Source organism: Camelus ferus, chromosome 7 (assembly GCF_009834535.1).
Source record: "Camelus ferus isolate YT-003-E chromosome 7, BCGSAC_Cfer_1.0, whole genome shotgun sequence".
NCBI lineage: Eukaryota > Metazoa > Chordata > Mammalia > Artiodactyla > Camelidae > Camelus > Camelus ferus.
Genome location: NC_045702.1, coordinates 46,719,022 through 46,735,779, shown reverse-complemented (window position 1 = coordinate 46,735,779; position 16,758 = coordinate 46,719,022). Strand labels below are relative to the sequence as shown.

Below are 16,758 nucleotides of genomic sequence, written 5' to 3'. Positions count from 1 at the left end.
AGATAATTTCCCTTAAAGTCAATGTGCCATATAACATAACATAATCACAGGAGGAAAATCCATCATATTCATGGTCTTTCATACTCAATGTGCACAGTGCCTGCATGGAACAGAGAGGTGCTGAATCTCGGGGCCCATCTTAGAATTCTGCCTACCATATGCTTCTTCAAGTTACTTGCAAAATTTATCATCCTCCATATTCAGGGAAAGAACAGAATTGCAGTGAGATGCTGGAAAATCAACCAGTGAGCACAAAAAATTTCCTAATGAGTATGAGAAGGTAGCTAGTGGCCGAGCCAGTCCCTTCCACAGAGGATCAGGAGAACTTTTAAATGGAGCCTTGCTAAATTATGTGTTCTCATAAAGTGCAAAGGGGATCTCCTTTTCTTCCTTTCTACAAAACCTGCCTTCAGAGTAAGAGTTTACTCATCTTTTCCCATTCTGGGCTTTATTGGTGGCTTCTTGTAAAACCAGCCTCAGCTGTACCCAGCAAAGCACACGTAAGAGACTGTGAAAGCAAAACCAAAGAGCTATCCAGAGTCTTTTCGCATCACATTTTTTAAATGATCACAAAAGGGGAAAGACGGAGAAAATCCCAAACAGGGCCCTCTCACACATGCATTGGTTTCAAAGAAACTTGAGGTGGCAATCCAAGTTGCGTACAAGTTTCTCGTATATTGCTATTTGGTATATAGGAGAAGCGGCTGAAAAGTGAAAAAGACAACCTTGATGAATGGATGCAAAAACAAAATTCCAAACCAACAAAAATGTTGACTGGACCACAAAATGGGTTGTCAAACTTACGGGCGTTATCTTTTTGTAATTCGTGTGTGTGTGTGTGTGTTCAGATCACTCTATAAGGAGAAGCTATGCACTTGTCTGCCAAAAAATATAGATGCTGCAGCAGCGGCAATACAAATTTATCGAATTTTCGTTATACATAGATCTCAGCACCAGTTACACTGACAGTCCTCAACCCGAATATTTTCCTGAAAACCTTTACAGGAAAGTTAAAAAAGAGAGAAAGAGATACTTTAATTCCCTTATTTGATTTTTCTTTTACTGGAAAACCTAGAAAAAGAACTCAGGCATGACTGGGTAAGAAGCACTCATTTTCCTGTAGACCGACTTTATAATTCTACGCAACAGAGAGGAATTTAAACCTTAAAAAACAGTTCATGAGTATTGCTACCATATGTATTTCAGCCTGTTTTACAATGCGTTGCCCTTGACCATAAACTCAGAGATCTTCTAAAATGAACTGTTGGAAGTACCCCTCATAAGAACTTTTCCTCAGAGAGGAATGAATGAATAAATAAATGGTATCTCACTGGAAGTAACTGTGATTAGAAGAGTTTACAAGGAATTGAAATATTCTCATGAATTTTAATGTTTAATTTAAGCATTTCTTCCCCAAATGAAATCTAAACAGAAACTTTGCCAAATATATCTAGTAGCCAGGAGACTTCATAACGCAATCTTCTGCCAAGTGTTTGGAGAGGTTGAGAATAATGGTGTCCATCTCAAGAGAGTCTTTAGGTCATGGATTTTCACTCCAATCCCAACTTTTTAGGGAGCTTCCTATTTCGTATGTCTAGGATATTTCCTATTATACTTATTTAATGATGGAGAGGAGAGGAAAGGGTGACAAAGGAGTAACGACTCAGTTTTCTTGCATGTTGTAACCTAAAGAGAAAGCCAGATGTAACACGATGAAGAACATTGGGAACCCCAGCCAAGACAGAGGCTAGGAGGAGTCACCAAAACCCTTTAGCCATTCATCATCCCTATTCGCAGACAACCCCGAGTAGGGGTCTGGAAAGAGAGCCTGGGACATTTTTGGATGCCAGAGCTCAGAGCCCACGGAACCAATTTTCTTGCCTCATGTATCAATTAAAGCCACTTTCATCACACAGGCTTTATTTCAAAGGAAGGTAAGAATGAGGATATTATAAACACAAATCTTCTTGACGACATAAATTATAGTTCCTAGAAGTTTCCTTCCTGTGACCAGTGTTATCATTACCACTATTTACCAGAATCACAAGCAATTCCCTCAGGGATGTCTAGAAGATAAGCTATTTAAATCAATACCTCCTACAAAGCAAATAACTTCTCTGCTCTCAGTCTTCATCCATCCAACAGTTTCTTCTTTATTGTACTCTCTCCTCCCCCTCTTGACTAAGGAAAATTAAGTTCTTCCCTCTGACTTCACACCAGTTTTACATGAGAGCTCATTTCCTTTTCTTCTCCCATGACAGCTCTTTGTCTGATAGAATTCCTTTTAAGAGGGAAATTCTCATTGACTGAAAGATGAAAGTGTTTATTCAGTGTCTAGTACGTGTCTATGGTATTAAGTCAGTAGCACCCCCTCCCCCAATGTGACAACCAAAAATATCTCCAAATGCTATTAAATGTCCCCTGGAAAATAAAACTTTTCCCAGTTGAGAACCACTCGACTAAGGGAATTACAAGAGAAATATGACAGAATTCCTTTCCTTGAGAGTTTAAAATCTTGTGGAGACATAAAATGTGACATAAAAGAATCCTTAGAAATTATCTTGATCATCTTCTCTCTCTTTTTTTTTTTTTTTAGTGAATAAACTGAATGAGGTATAGAGACATTAAATCACTTTCTTAGTCAGTTGTACAACACAAATAGTCCAGGAAAAAGACAGCAAATAATCAAGCCTATATTATATTTGTATAGGCTGCAGGTGTCATGAAAACCAAAAGAAGAGAGAGAATAATGTTGGCTAGTAGTGGCATGAAGAGAGTCGGACTGAGTCTCAAAGGATTCACACTTGAAGGATGAGACAGGCAGAAAGAAGAGGGAAGGAGATGCTCTGATGGCCACACCACAAGCAGAGGCTTACAGGTAAGAGTGGAGCATGGAATATTAGAGGAAAGAGGCGGAGACTAACTTAGAATGGCAAGTGGTTGGACAGATTGAGTGGGTCTAAATTCTGGAGTTCCTTCCTAGATGAAGTCCTAGCTCTGATTCAGAGCCCTCCAAAGAAAAAAGACTTCTGTTGTCCATATCCTCTTGGGGAAGGCAGAAAAATGGAAACACACAAAATGGGAGTTAAGAGATCTGGGTTCTAGTCTTAGCAATCCCCTGACAGTTACTATGACTTGGACAAGCCCTTGCATTTCCCTAAGTCTCAGTTCCTGCATCTGTAAAATGAAAGGCTAGACTGGATGATCCCCAAGGTCCTTTCCAGCTCTGACACTGTATGGTTCAGTGAACTCTCACCCCTAAAATCCCCCATGAAATAAGACACCCCTGATCTCCCTTACACTACTGGCCAAAGAATTGTTTGTCACTGGTCCTCACATGTCTCAACAGGTTCCCTCAGGGATCACAAGGTAAGGGGGGTATAATTATGGCCCAACCACATAACAGGATATCCACATGCAAAGAGCCTCATTGAAAGGAAATGTGCTGAAGTCCCAAGTGTTCCTGATTAGCTACAGTGTTTTCTTTTACAGAATAAGGCCTGCCACTTCCGGCCCTGACTTTGCAAACACATGATTGCACAGTTGACTGGGTTCAGAAAAAAAATAATGTACAACAGCTGAAGGGTAAGAGAACAAATCATCGAACATGACATTGTCATATCATTAAGTAAACTCCAGCAAAGTCATTATAAGTGGTTAGTGTAGTTTGGCATGAATAAGGGCAAACAAGGGAAAAATGAAACAAATTAAAAACTTCTGTTCAACAAGGGACACTATGGACAAGGTTCAGAGACAGCTGAAAAAATGGGGAAAGATACTGCAATATCCAAAATCAATGAGGGGTTAATAAGTAGAATATATACTGAATTTCTGAAGGTCAGTAAGAAAAAGAAAGGAGGCCCAATAGGAAAATCAACAAAGGCTGTGAACAGGCAATTTCCAAAAGAGAAAACTCAAAAAGCTAATAAGCGTACCATGAGATACACAGAAAAAGGGGTAACCAGAAAAATGGAAAATTAAAGGAATGATAAGATATTGCTTTATATCTATTAGGCAAGTTCAAATTAAGAAGCTGTACACCTGAAACTAACATGGTAAATTGACTACATATCAATAAAAAATAAGAATAAAATTAGGAAGCTGGATAATGCCAAGTGTTGGCAGAAATGTAGGCGCTTCTATTTACTGTTGGTACAAGTATAAACTGGTGTAGCCAGTATAGAAAGAAATGGCAGATAATTAGTCAAACAAAATACACTCATACCTATGACCTTCCCTGAGTAAACATCTATATCAATTTCTCACAGCTGTGTTAGCACAGTACCACAACTTGGTAGCTTTAAACAACAAAAAAATTTTATTCTCTCATAGTTCTGGAGGTTGTAAGTTTGAAATCAAGAGTATCAGCAGGGTCTCATTCCCTCCAAAGACTCTGGGGGAGGATCCTTCCTTGTCTCTTTCAGATTCTGTTGGCTCCAGCTGTTCCTTGGATGCATTAATTATAATGTCTGCTTTTGTCTTCACATGGGCTTCTCTTGTTTTGTGTCTTCTCCTCTTCTGTCTCTTTTAAAGAAACCAGTTATAGGCTTTAAAGGCCACTCTTATCCAGTATGACCTCATCTTAATTTGATTATATTTGCAAAGATTCTATTTCCAAATATTTTTACATTCACATGTTCCAGATAGATATGATTGGGGGGTGGCATTATTCAACCCCATACAGTTAACCCTCTGTTTCCCCTCAAATTTATGTCTTTCACTCATGCAAAATATATTCACCCAGGCCCAACTTCCCCTCAAATTTTAACCTGTTCCAGTATCAACTGTAAGTTCAAAATCTCGTCTAAGTGTCATCAACTCATAAAGTTCCGAATCTCATCATATAAATCATTTAAATCAGGTATGGATAACACATGACCCATCATGGGGCAAAATTTCTCTCCATCTGTGGATCTGTGAAACTAGAAAACAGATTGTTTGCTTCCAAAATACAATGGTGGGACAGTTATATGATAGATATTTCCATTTCAAAAGGGGGAAAAATGGAAGGAATAATGGAGGCACTGGTCCCAAGAAAGTCAAAACCTAATAGGGAATAGTTTACTAGGTTTCAGAGCCTGAGGATAATCCTCTGGGCATGGCAGCTCTGCCCCTTGGCCGGCAGTGGTCCCACCCTCTAGGCCCACAGAGACCCTATCCTTTGGGCCTACCTCAGAGTCATTCTTCCTTTTTCTTGAAGGGTAGCAAATGTTTGCAGTTGAGTAGCTCAATCAGCTATTTCCTGTCTGTAGAATTTTGGAAGTCTGATAGCTTTCTCTCATTTTACCCTGTCTCTGTCCTTTTCAGTACAAGCTGGCAGTGCTTCTCAGAAAATTTGTGGGTCTTCTGTATATGTCACAGGGGTTCATGCTATGAACACAGATTTTTCTTGCATAGCCCTACTTATATTCTTAGCTTCTGTTGAGATGGTTGAGTGGATCCATGTGTCATATGCCTAATTTCTTCAGCAAAATGTTGTCCAGCTACACTCTCAGGCTTCTCTCTAGAGGATGCTTCCCAACGGTAAATTTTCTAATTTTAGCATCCTTTGTAATATGGGTAGACTGAGAATCTCCCCAATAAAAGTGCTGGTTTCTTTTTATTTAACAGTACTTTCCTCAATTTATCTTTCCTCTTTCATTTTTCTGTAAGTAGCAAGGAGAAACCAGGCTGCATCTTCAACATGTTGCTTAGATAACTCCACAGCTAAGTATCCAAGCTTATAGTTTACAAATTCTGCTTTCCACACAACAAAGAAAACACAATTCGGCCAAGTTTCCTACTACTATATAACAAGGATGACCTTTCCTCTACTTTCCAATAACCTGTTTCTCGTTTTCTTCTGAGATTTTGCCAGAAGCACCTTTCATGTATATTTTTAATGGTATTCTACACATGGCAGTATACATAGTCTCTAAGATCACAGACACTTTCTCCACTGAGCTCCTCACTTCCTTATGAGTTCTCACCAGAATCTAGGCTTTTTCTGTAATGAGCCTCAAAATTCTTCTAGCCTCTGCCCATTACCGAATTCCACAGCCATTCCCACAGTTTCAGATATCCATTATGGATGCACACTATTTCCGGGTAGCAAAATCTGTTTCAGTATCCCAGGGCTGCCTTAACAAAGTAATGCAAAACTGATGACTTAAACAATGAAATTGATCCTCTCACAATTCTGGAGGACAGAAGTCTGAGATCAAGTCTGTGCTCCTCTGAAGTCTCTAGGGGAGAATCCTTCCTCGCTTCTTCCTCGTCTCAGAACTTCTAGTGGTTCCAGATATTCCCTGGCTGTGGCTGGATAACTCCAATCCCTGCCTCCATTTTCACATGGCCTTCTCTCTGCTCCTCTTCTGTCTCTCACAGGGACACTAGTTACTGGATTTAGAGCTCACCTGTATAATCCAGAATGATCTCATCTTGAGATCTTTACTAATTACATCTGCAAAGACTCTTTTTACCAAATAAGGTCACATTCACAGGTTCTAGGGCTTATGATGTGAACATATCTTTTGAGACGTCACCATTTGACACACTACATCTTCTCAGAAAAATCCTACCTAGGCTTCCTTATCTAGTGTATAAGTCAAAGATCCACTGCAGCCTTGTTGGCGGTGGTTGGGAGTTGGATGCCCACCACTTACACAGTATGTGGGTAAAATATGGTGGATGCTCATTGTATCAGACATATTTACAGCTCACTGACTACCCATGTGTGCCCTATATTTCCCAGCCACTGCACAGTTGATCAGGTCCATATAACAGTTTTGGTCAATGTGCTGTGAGTGCCATGGCATGTGTTACTTCAGGTGTGAAGAATGTGAGAGCAAGTATGAATTCTCCAGGCTCTCTCTCCTTCTTTGTCTCAGCAACCCTGAAAGTCATATGTTCCCAGTGGCATAGCTATGAAATACAAGTGGCAAGGATCCCTGAATCACAGCTTAGAAAGGAGCTTCGCTGAAGAATCGCCAGACCTACAGAGGATTCTGCATGAATGAGAAATAAACTTGTGTGTTAAGCCACTGTGATTTGGGGGTTGTTTGTTATTTCAGCACACATAACCCAGCCCATCTTGAGTAATGTGTCCATCATGAAATACTGCTATTTGTTAGGAGCAACAGATTAGTAATACACACCTCCATAGATAGTCCTTAAAAGCACAATGCTTAATGAAAAATCAGGAAAGAGACTGGGATATAGAACATAATATCATTCATACTCAGATAAACGCACAGAAATAAAAATACACATTCTATAAGAACACATCCAAATAAAAACTATATGGGGGCAGGAGAGAAATAAAAAGGGGAGATGAAAGGATACCAGTTCTTCTATCAAGTGAGAGACTTACCAGTTCTAATTAAATAATGTGCCAGGACCTGTGGGAGATGATTAACCAAACACTGCTCCTCAGGGTCAAAAGGGAAGCTGCAGTAAACTGGCTTAGGGTGACACCCCTGGAAGAGACAGAAGAGAAGCTTGGGGTCAGCTGATCATTAAGAGGTGAGGAGGAGATGGTTAGGAAGACTTTATGTCACCTCTTCCCACAGGCACACCAAAATGACAATTATTTTCAGAGCAACTATCTACCAGAACAACCTGAGGACTAGCAGAAAGGATTTTCCACAACCAAAGATGTAAAGAAGAAAGCACGAGACAGTTAGGAGGTGCACAATAGCCAAGAACCCACACCCCTGGGTAGGCAACACACAAATGGGAGGATAATCACAACTGCAGAGATTCTCCCCAAGAAACAAGGGGTCTGACCCACATATCATGCACCCCAGCCCAGGGGTCCTGCACCAGAAGGATGAGCCCCCAGAACATCTGCCTTTGAAGGCCAGCAGACTTGTGTACAAGAGAGCCAGAGGGCTGCAGGAAATAGACACCACTCTCAAAAGGCACACACAAAATCTCACATGCTCCAAATCCCAAAACAGAGGCAGTAATTTGAAAGGAGACTGGGTCAGATACACTTACTTATCTTGGAGAGACTCCTAGACTAGCAGGAGGCAATTGGGACTCCCTCTGGGGACAGAGATGCTGGCAGCAGCCATTTGGGGAAGATTGTTCTACCACGAGGACACTGGTGCTGGCAAGCACCATTTTGGAATTCTCCCTCTAGCCTATTAGCACTGGGGGCTTCCCTGTCCATTAGCAGGACAGGGACCCTCTGGGCTACACAGCCATCCACAGTGGGACTGTCCCTGCCCACCAGTGGGATAGCACCAGCTCCAGTGTCCTCAGGCCCCACAGCAATGACACTGGGATCCAGCCTGCCCACCAGTGGGCTGGTAGCCAACTGGGCCAGGGGCCAAACCCACCTACAAGTGCACCCACAGTAGCTGGAACCTGCCACAACAGAACAGCCACACAGTACACACAGGGGGAACCCCTAGAACATATAGCTCATATAGCTTTGGTGACCAGAGGGGAGCACACCGCTATGTCCCATAGGACATCTCTTACACAAGGCAACTTCTTTACTATTGGGAAATATAACCACCCTACCTAATACATAGAAATAAATGCAGAGGATTAGGCAAAATGAAGAGACACAGGAATACGTTCTAAACCAAGGAACAAGACAAAACCTCAGAAAAAGAACTAAATGAAGTGGAAACAAGCAATCTACCCCATAAAGAGTTCAAGGTAATTAAAATTAAGAAGCTCAATTGATTTGGGAGAAGAATGAATGAACACAGTAAGAATTTTAACAAAGAGTTAGAAAAAAAAAACATAAATACAAAACAGAAACAGACTCATAGACATAGAATACAAACTTGTGGTTGCCAAGGGGGTGGGGGGTGGGAAGGGACAGACTGGGATTTCAAAATGTAGAATAGATGGACAAGATCATACTGTATAGCACAGGGAAATATATACAAGATCTTGTGGTAGCTCACAGCGAAAAAGAATGTGACAATGAATATATGTATGTTCATGTATAACTGAAAAATTGTGCTCTACACAGGAATTTGACACACATTGTAAAATGACTATAACTCAATAAAAAAAAGAAAAGAAAAGATTTAGAAAAATGTAAATAACAGCCAAACAGAACTCAAGAATATAATAAATGAAATTTTAAAATATGCTGGAAAGGAATCAACAGTAGATTGGATGATACAGAGATGATCAGTGAACTGGAAAACAGAGTAGCAGAAATCACCCAAATTGAAAAGGAAAAGGAAAACAAATTGTTTTTTAAATGAGGATAGTTTAAGAGCCCTCTGGGACAACACCAAGCATACTAACACTCGCATTTTAGGGGTCCCAGAAGGAGAATAGAGAGTCAGAGAAATATAAAGAAATAATTGCTAAAAACTTTCCTAACCTGGGAAAGGAAACAGACATCATGTCCAGTAAGCACTGAGAGTCCTGAATAAGATGAAACCAAAGAGGCCCACACCAAGAAACATCATAGTTAAAAATGGCAAAATTAATTAAAAATAAAGAGACATTCTTTAAAACAGCAAAAGAAAAGCAACTGTGTACAAGGGAACTCCCGTAAGACTATCAGCTGACTTTTCAGCAGAAACTTTGCAGGCCAGAAGGCTGTGTAACAGTATATTCAAAGTGATGAAAGGGAAAAGCTACAACCAAAAACACTCTACGTGGCAAGGCTATCATTTAGATTTGAAGGAGAGACAAAGAGTTTTACAGACAAGCCAAAGTTAAAGGGCCTAGCACCACTAAACCAGCTTCACAAGAAATATTAAAGGAACTTCTCTAAATGGAGAAGAAAAGGCCACAACTAGACATATGAAAATCACAGAAGGAAAAAATCTCATTGGTAAAAGCAAACATATAGTAATGATAGTTGATCAATCACTTATGAATTCAGCAGTAAAGTTAAAAGACAAAAGTAGTAAAACCATCTATATCCACAAACGCTTAAGAGATACACAAAACAAAAATATGTAAACCATAATGTCAGAAACATTAAACGTTGGGGGGTAGTCAAAATGCAGGGTTGTTAGAATGTGTTAAAACTTAAGATATCATCAACTTAAAATAATCATATATAGAGATTGTTGTTATATATGATTGTTGTTATATATGAATCTTATAGTAACCACAAACCAAAAACCTGTAATAGATACACACAAAGAGAAAGGTCCAAACATAACAATGAAGACAGTCATCAAATCACAAGCGAAGAGAGCAAAAGAAAGAAACAAACAAAAACTATAGAAACACCATAAAGCAATTTTTTAATGGCAATAAGTTCATAGCTATAAATAATTACTTTAACTATAAGTGGACTAAATGTCCCAATCAAAAGACATAGATTGGCTGAATGGATTTAAAAAAAAAAAGCCCATATATATGCTGCCTACAAGAGATTCACTTCATGTCTAAATACATACACAGACTACAAGTAAGGGGATGGAAAAAGTATTCCAAGAAAATGGAAATGGAAAAACCAATATTTTTTTTGGACTTGTCTCCTCAAGCAAGGGAAATAAAACTAAAAACAAACAAATTGGACTCCATGAAATGAAAAAGCTTTTGAACAGTGAAGGAAACTGCCAACAACTGCAGCCTATGAATGGGAGAAGAACAAAAACAGACCCATAGATATAGAGAACAAACCAGCGTTTGCCTGAAGAGAGGGTTATGGTGGGGTGTGGGGTAGGTGAAATAGGTGAAGGGGACTAAGGTACAAACCCCCAGTTATATAACAAATAAGTCACGGGTATGCAATATGCAGCATAAGGAATATGGTCAATAATATAATAACTTTGTATGAAGACCAATGGTACTTGACTTATTGTGGTGATTGTTTCATAACATATGCAAACATCAAACCATTACGCAGTACATCTGAAACTAACATAATTTTGTACATCAAGTAGATTACAATTAAAAATTAATTAATTAATTGACAGAATAAAGAGGGTGGGAGGAGGTAAGGAAGAGAAAGAGAAGAACCAGCTAAGGAGTCTGAGGAGCAGGAAGAGTTAGAAAACCCCAGAAGGTAAATAGACCTGGTGAAATGTAACAGGATCTTGACAAAGAATGTAGCTAGAGGAGTGTAAAGAAAGGTGTGGATAAAGAGGTGGACTAAATAAAACACAATTGAATCCAATAGATCTTTTCAAACAGCCTCAAGACCCCGAGACTTGCAGTTCTCTTTGTCTTGAACAATCATCCCCCATTTTTCCATGGCCCTTCTCATCATTCAAGTAGACCCCAAAGGCCCTGAAAGGCCCTCTCTGACCACACTTCCTAGAATAGCTTCCCCATCACTCTCTCTCCCATTTCCTTCCTTTCTTCATAGCACTTCTCACTATCTGAAAGTAATGCCTTTATTGTCTGTTATCTCTCCCCATGAGACTACATGCTCCAGGACAGCACGGCTTGTCTGGCTTATTCACCACTGTATATACACTGGCTGGAACAATGGGTGGCCCATAGTAGGTGCTCAATAAATCTTTACTCCATGAATGGCTTGTGAGGAAAACTAAGTGAGTCTGAAATGTTGGCCCAAGTGATGGGGAGTATAGAGTTGCTGTTGATGAAGATAAGAGTGGTAAGAAAAGAAGAACGTTTTGAGAAGTAGATAATGAGTTCAGTTTTGTATATGCTGATTTCTGAGGGAGCCCATGAGATAGCCAAGTGGTGATTTCAAATAGGTCATGAGTCAAAAATAGGGAGAGACCTGTAGATCTGAGAGATGCTTTAAATTTGCTTGAGTGGAAAAACTTTTTCCTTTACCCTTGAAGATTCATTGACTGGGGCCCTGCAAATTAGACTGACAAAAGACAGATTTACAAGAGAAAAGGCATACAAATTTTATTTGATGTTAGTTTTTATGTGACACAAGGGACTTGCTAGAAAAAAGTGAAACCCAAAGAAGTGGATTGGCCTGAGAGCTTACATATCAGTTATAACAAAGAATGATAAATCATAGAGATGTAACAAGACAGAGGAGAGGGGCTTTTAGGCTTCAAGCAGCTGTAAACTCTGAGAAAGTAAATATATGAGGAAAATTAATGGAAGATGAGGGTAATCTTAGCAAAGTTTGTTTGTGCAGCTCCACCTTGGTGCCAAATCTCCATCTTCACAGCCATAAAACTTCCCCAGCAGATAAGATTTGTGGCAGTCCTTATTTCTCAGGAGTTTCTGCTTTTAGGCAGATGAAGGATGCTCTGAGAAGGCTTCTTTCCATTTCTGTTGAATCTCACATATCTTTAGGTCAAAATAATCCTTATGCCAAATTGGCATGTTTTGGGGTGGCATATTCTGTCCCCTTCAAAACCATAAGTAGAGATAAGATAGTAGACAGAGAACATCACCACTTGAATGAGGTCATGGTATGCAATGTTGAGCCCCACTGTGGAGCCTAATCTAGGGTCCCTAAGATCTGGCTCTAAATCCCGCTCCCAAGCCAAAAAATACAACAGCCAGATTCCAGCACATTTGTCTGGCAAATTGGCAAACTGAAACACACACCATCTGTACCATCCAGAGAGCTTATGCTGAGCTAAAACATTCCATGTAAGCTGAAGGTAGAGGAAGCACTGCTAGGTCCCTGGAACACCAGCTTGAATTCCCTGCTGCCTAAAACCCCTGGTTCTGCCTTGGAGCCACCCAACAGAGCCATCAGTCACCTGGGGCTGTGAGGCTGAAACATTGCAGGAGCCTAGGGACACATCACTTTTTGAACAGAAGGTTAATGTAACAGTTCTGTCCGGATCAAGATGGCCTTTAAATAATCTATATCCACCACAGGTTTTTTTACCGAGAAGTTCTAGACTCAGGGTAAATTGCCCACAGTCACACTGAAAGAAGAGGGGGAATGCTGAGTCTAAGTGCTAAACCAGTTCTCATCCCTGGTTGCATATTAGAATCATCTGGGAAACTTAAAAAAAAACTTACATACTCTGCTTGAGTCCCACTCCAAATGCATCGAATCAGAGCTTCTGGGGATGGAATTGGATATCAGTATTTTCCTAAAATTCTACAGGTAATTCAAACATACAGGATGAAAAAAAAATGGTTTCAAACTATAGAAATGCGTCTCTAGAAAATTTTCCTTTCTCCTTCCCCTTCTCTGTTTCCTGGAAATTAATAGAAGATATAGGAAGAATCTCAGCACGTATGCCTCACTCATGGTCAGACTTTGGCCATCAGCTCCTCTTGGAGCTCTTCCCAAGAATGGCAACTAAATGAATCAGTCACCTCCCAGTTCCCAAGGAGATAAATGGGGGAGAAAAAACATGTCCACTTGAGAAACCAGAGGGAAGGAGGGAGAGTAGATCAGACTCCAGGGATAGCAGGACAGCTTTGCGGCAGCTGACTCGTCCAGTTGGTATTTCCCTTTCTTCCTCCTTTGCCATTAAGTATGGTCTGGGTACAGCCACTAAGAAGGCAGGTCGAGAATTAATTTTCAGACTTTTTTAGGACATACATGCGTTAAAATCCCAGGAGCAGGAAATATGCTGACTGTTAACACGGTGTTGAATGAGAATTGAATAAAAACATGTAGCACAATCCACCACTGCATCCTTTTTAAACCCATCTTTCTGGTGATAGGACACATTCCTGGTTGTTCACCTACTCTTCTAAGGAATGACCCTTTCTCCATTGTCTTTACTTTTTCTCTTCCTCCTCACACTTTTCCTGGGGGTCCCTGAGGTAACTCTGTAGAGCTATAGCACTCAGGACAGCTGGAAAAATGACCTAAGCCCTACTCCCCCATTTTACAGAACTGGAAGTTGAGGTCCAAAGAAAGTGAATGATCTGCCCAAAGTCCTGGGACTAATTAGTGATGAAGTAAGGATTAGGACCCAGGTTTCCAGACCTCCAGCTGCATTCACTGCTCAACACACCTTACTATTGACTTGGACGCAGGAGGGAAAATACCAACAGGTGTTGATCTCTATGCAGCTATTTCTTTCTAGTCTTTTAGATCCTTGCTCTTCAAAATATAGACCATGGACCAGCAGTGTAGGCATCACCTAGGAACTTGTTAAAAAGGCAGGATCTCAGGTCCCTCCTAGACCTACTAAATGAATCAGAATCTGCATTTTAACAAGATCCTTAGGCGGTTCTAATTCACACTGAAAAGAACTTGTTTCAATTCTTTTAAAAATTTTAGAAATAATGGCAAATTAAGGTATTTAGATAGCACTGATACATGCAGATATGATAGCCTGATTTCCATATCAAAATAATTTCAGTAGTAATGTTATTATAATTCAAGATAAAAATTAGAATCTAAATACCCATCATCCTGGTATCAAGTACATATGTCAATTTCCAATGTTCCCATACCACGCTTCACTGCTATCCAAAGCCTTTGCCTGAATCAAAACCACTGCAACGTAGGGTTGACTGCATTCAAGCCAAGGACTGAGCACCAGTTCCATCCCATTATTGTAAAACTCCTGGCATAGACAACTTTACTGCCTTAGTCATTGTTGCACCCTTCCCAATTTCCTTGATTTTCTTGGTATTGTCAAAAACTCATTTCTGGTATGGATTTTAGCAGCCCAAAGAACACCTGATGTCTGCCAACTTTCCTTCCCCCTTCTCTTATTAACATTGAGTTTCACATCAAGAGCTTGGCCTTTCCTTGTTTCTTGGCAACAGAGCTTCCAGAGGAAGTACAAAGGCAATGGCGTACACATAGCCTGTAAGAGGACAAAGGCAAAGTGGATCAGCACATACACAGTGAAACACAAAACCTGCAAGTGTGAGAACAATGGGCCCTTTGGTAAAAGGAGTATTTATCAAGCCCCAGGCATCACAGCTCCTCTGCTCTCTGCCCTAGTACTGTCTTTGTGTGCTCAAATAACAGAGTCTAATTGACTGCTGATTTTAAATGAGTCCTAACTCATCGAAATGAAAGCCTTTAGAATAAATATACTTGAGGAGAAAAGCAATACATGCTTAAAGCAGTGATGTCAATGCAAGCCAGGATGTGACCGAGTAACCAAATGAGGGACAAAGATGAAATGTGTAACAGATGCTCAAGGAGGCAAGGAGAAAATTGTCCTTCTCTCTTGGCAGACTGGGATTTTTGCTGTTTGTTGCTTATCCATTTTCATGATGGGCAGAAGACGGCCACTTCACAACTCCCAAGTTTACACATTACAGATGGAACTACAGACAATGCCTGTCTCTGCTGGTCACAACTATAAATTCCCAAGAGAAAACAACTAGTCTGGTTTGGATCAGGTGTCTGCCCCTGCACCAATCAGCCATGGCCAGGATCTGTTCAGCAATCCCTGACTGCCCATGGACCATATCCACCATACAGACAAGAGGGATCAATTCCTAGAACAGGGGATGTACTGGCTTGTGAGTTGGACAGATATCCCAAAAGGTGTTCGTTCACCTGTGAGGTAGAGAGATGCAGTGACAAACCCAAGTGTCAGCCAGAAGTAGCACCAAGTCCAGGATTGACTGCCTGAGCAGAATGGAACCTCACTGTCAGAGTTGTCTACAGGAGATCCCTCAGGGAATCTTCTAGTACTACCATGTCCTGAGATTATCGTCCATGGAAAACTGCAACAACCCAATCTAGGTAGGACGATGAATGGCCCAGACTCTTTGGGACTGAAAGATTGGGTCACCTACCAGGTAAAGAACCACAACCAGCTGAGGTGCTTGCTAAAGGCAAAGGGACTACAGGGTAGGTGGTGGAAGAAGGGAGTTACAAATACTAGCTATGACCATGTGACTAGTTACAGAAACAAGGACTGTAATTGTCATGAGCATTTCCTCCACATTTGGCTATGAGTATGTGTGTATATGTATCTTGCTCCCTTTCCTCTCATTATCAAAATAAGATGAATTGACTTTATATTATATAACAGTATTTAAGTACTGTTAATTTTACATCACAGTATTTTTTTTCTTTTTAAAAAAAATTTGGGGAGTGGATTATTAGGTTTATTTATTTATTTGTTTGTTTGTTTAAATGGAGGTACTGCGGATTGAACCCAGGACCTCATGCATGGTAAACATGTACTCTAGCCACTGAGCTATACCCTCCCTCCTTACATTATAGTATTTAAGTTATGGAATATAAAGAAACATCAATCAAGGACTTTACCTCCTCTTCTGGGGAAGGGGTTAGTGCATTTTTGGTTGTTTGCAGGATAGTTTTTATGTAAAGCCGAATGCTAACCTTGTCATTGTCTTTGGAGATTAAATATGGTTTAAGGAGATGCATATGGGTGCCAGCCTGAAAAGGGGTGGTTAATTTTTTGTGTTAACATGACTGGATCACAGGATGCCCAGACATGTGACTAAATATTATTGCTGGGTGTGTCTGTGAAGGTTTTCCCTGATGAAGGTGGTATTTGAATCAGTGGACTCAGTGAGGTAGTCTGCCCTCCCCAGCATGGTGGGCATCATCCCATCCACTGAGGGCCTGAATAGAACAAAAAGGTGAAGGAAGAAAGAATCCAGCCCTTTCTGTCTGATTGCTTGAGCTGGAACGTTGATCTCCTCCTGCCTTCTGCACTCCTGGTTCTCAGACCTTGAAACCTTGACCAGAATCTACATCAATGATCCCCTGGCTCTCAGGCCTTTGACTCAGATTGAATTATGTCACTGGCTTCCCTGGGTCTCTAGATTATAGGTGACAATTTGAAGGACTTTTCAGCCTCCATAACTGCGGGAGCCAGCTCCTTATATTAAATCTCTTTCCGTGTGTATTTCCTAATGGTCTGATACTCTAGGGAACCCTGACTAATACAGCTTATTGGCTGGCTCCCTTCATGACCCCAAGATGGC

At 40.5% G+C, this 16,758-nt stretch overlaps 1 non-coding gene across 1 annotated transcript; it reads right to left on the bottom strand.

Moving 5' to 3' along the window:
* Positions 1–15,938: 15,938 nt before the first annotated feature.
* Positions 15,939–16,011, bottom strand: TRNAG-ACC. Its single transcript has one exon. It is a non-coding gene; the product is annotated as a tRNA-Gly (tRNA).
* Between the last annotated feature and the right edge of the window lie 747 nt (positions 16,012–16,758).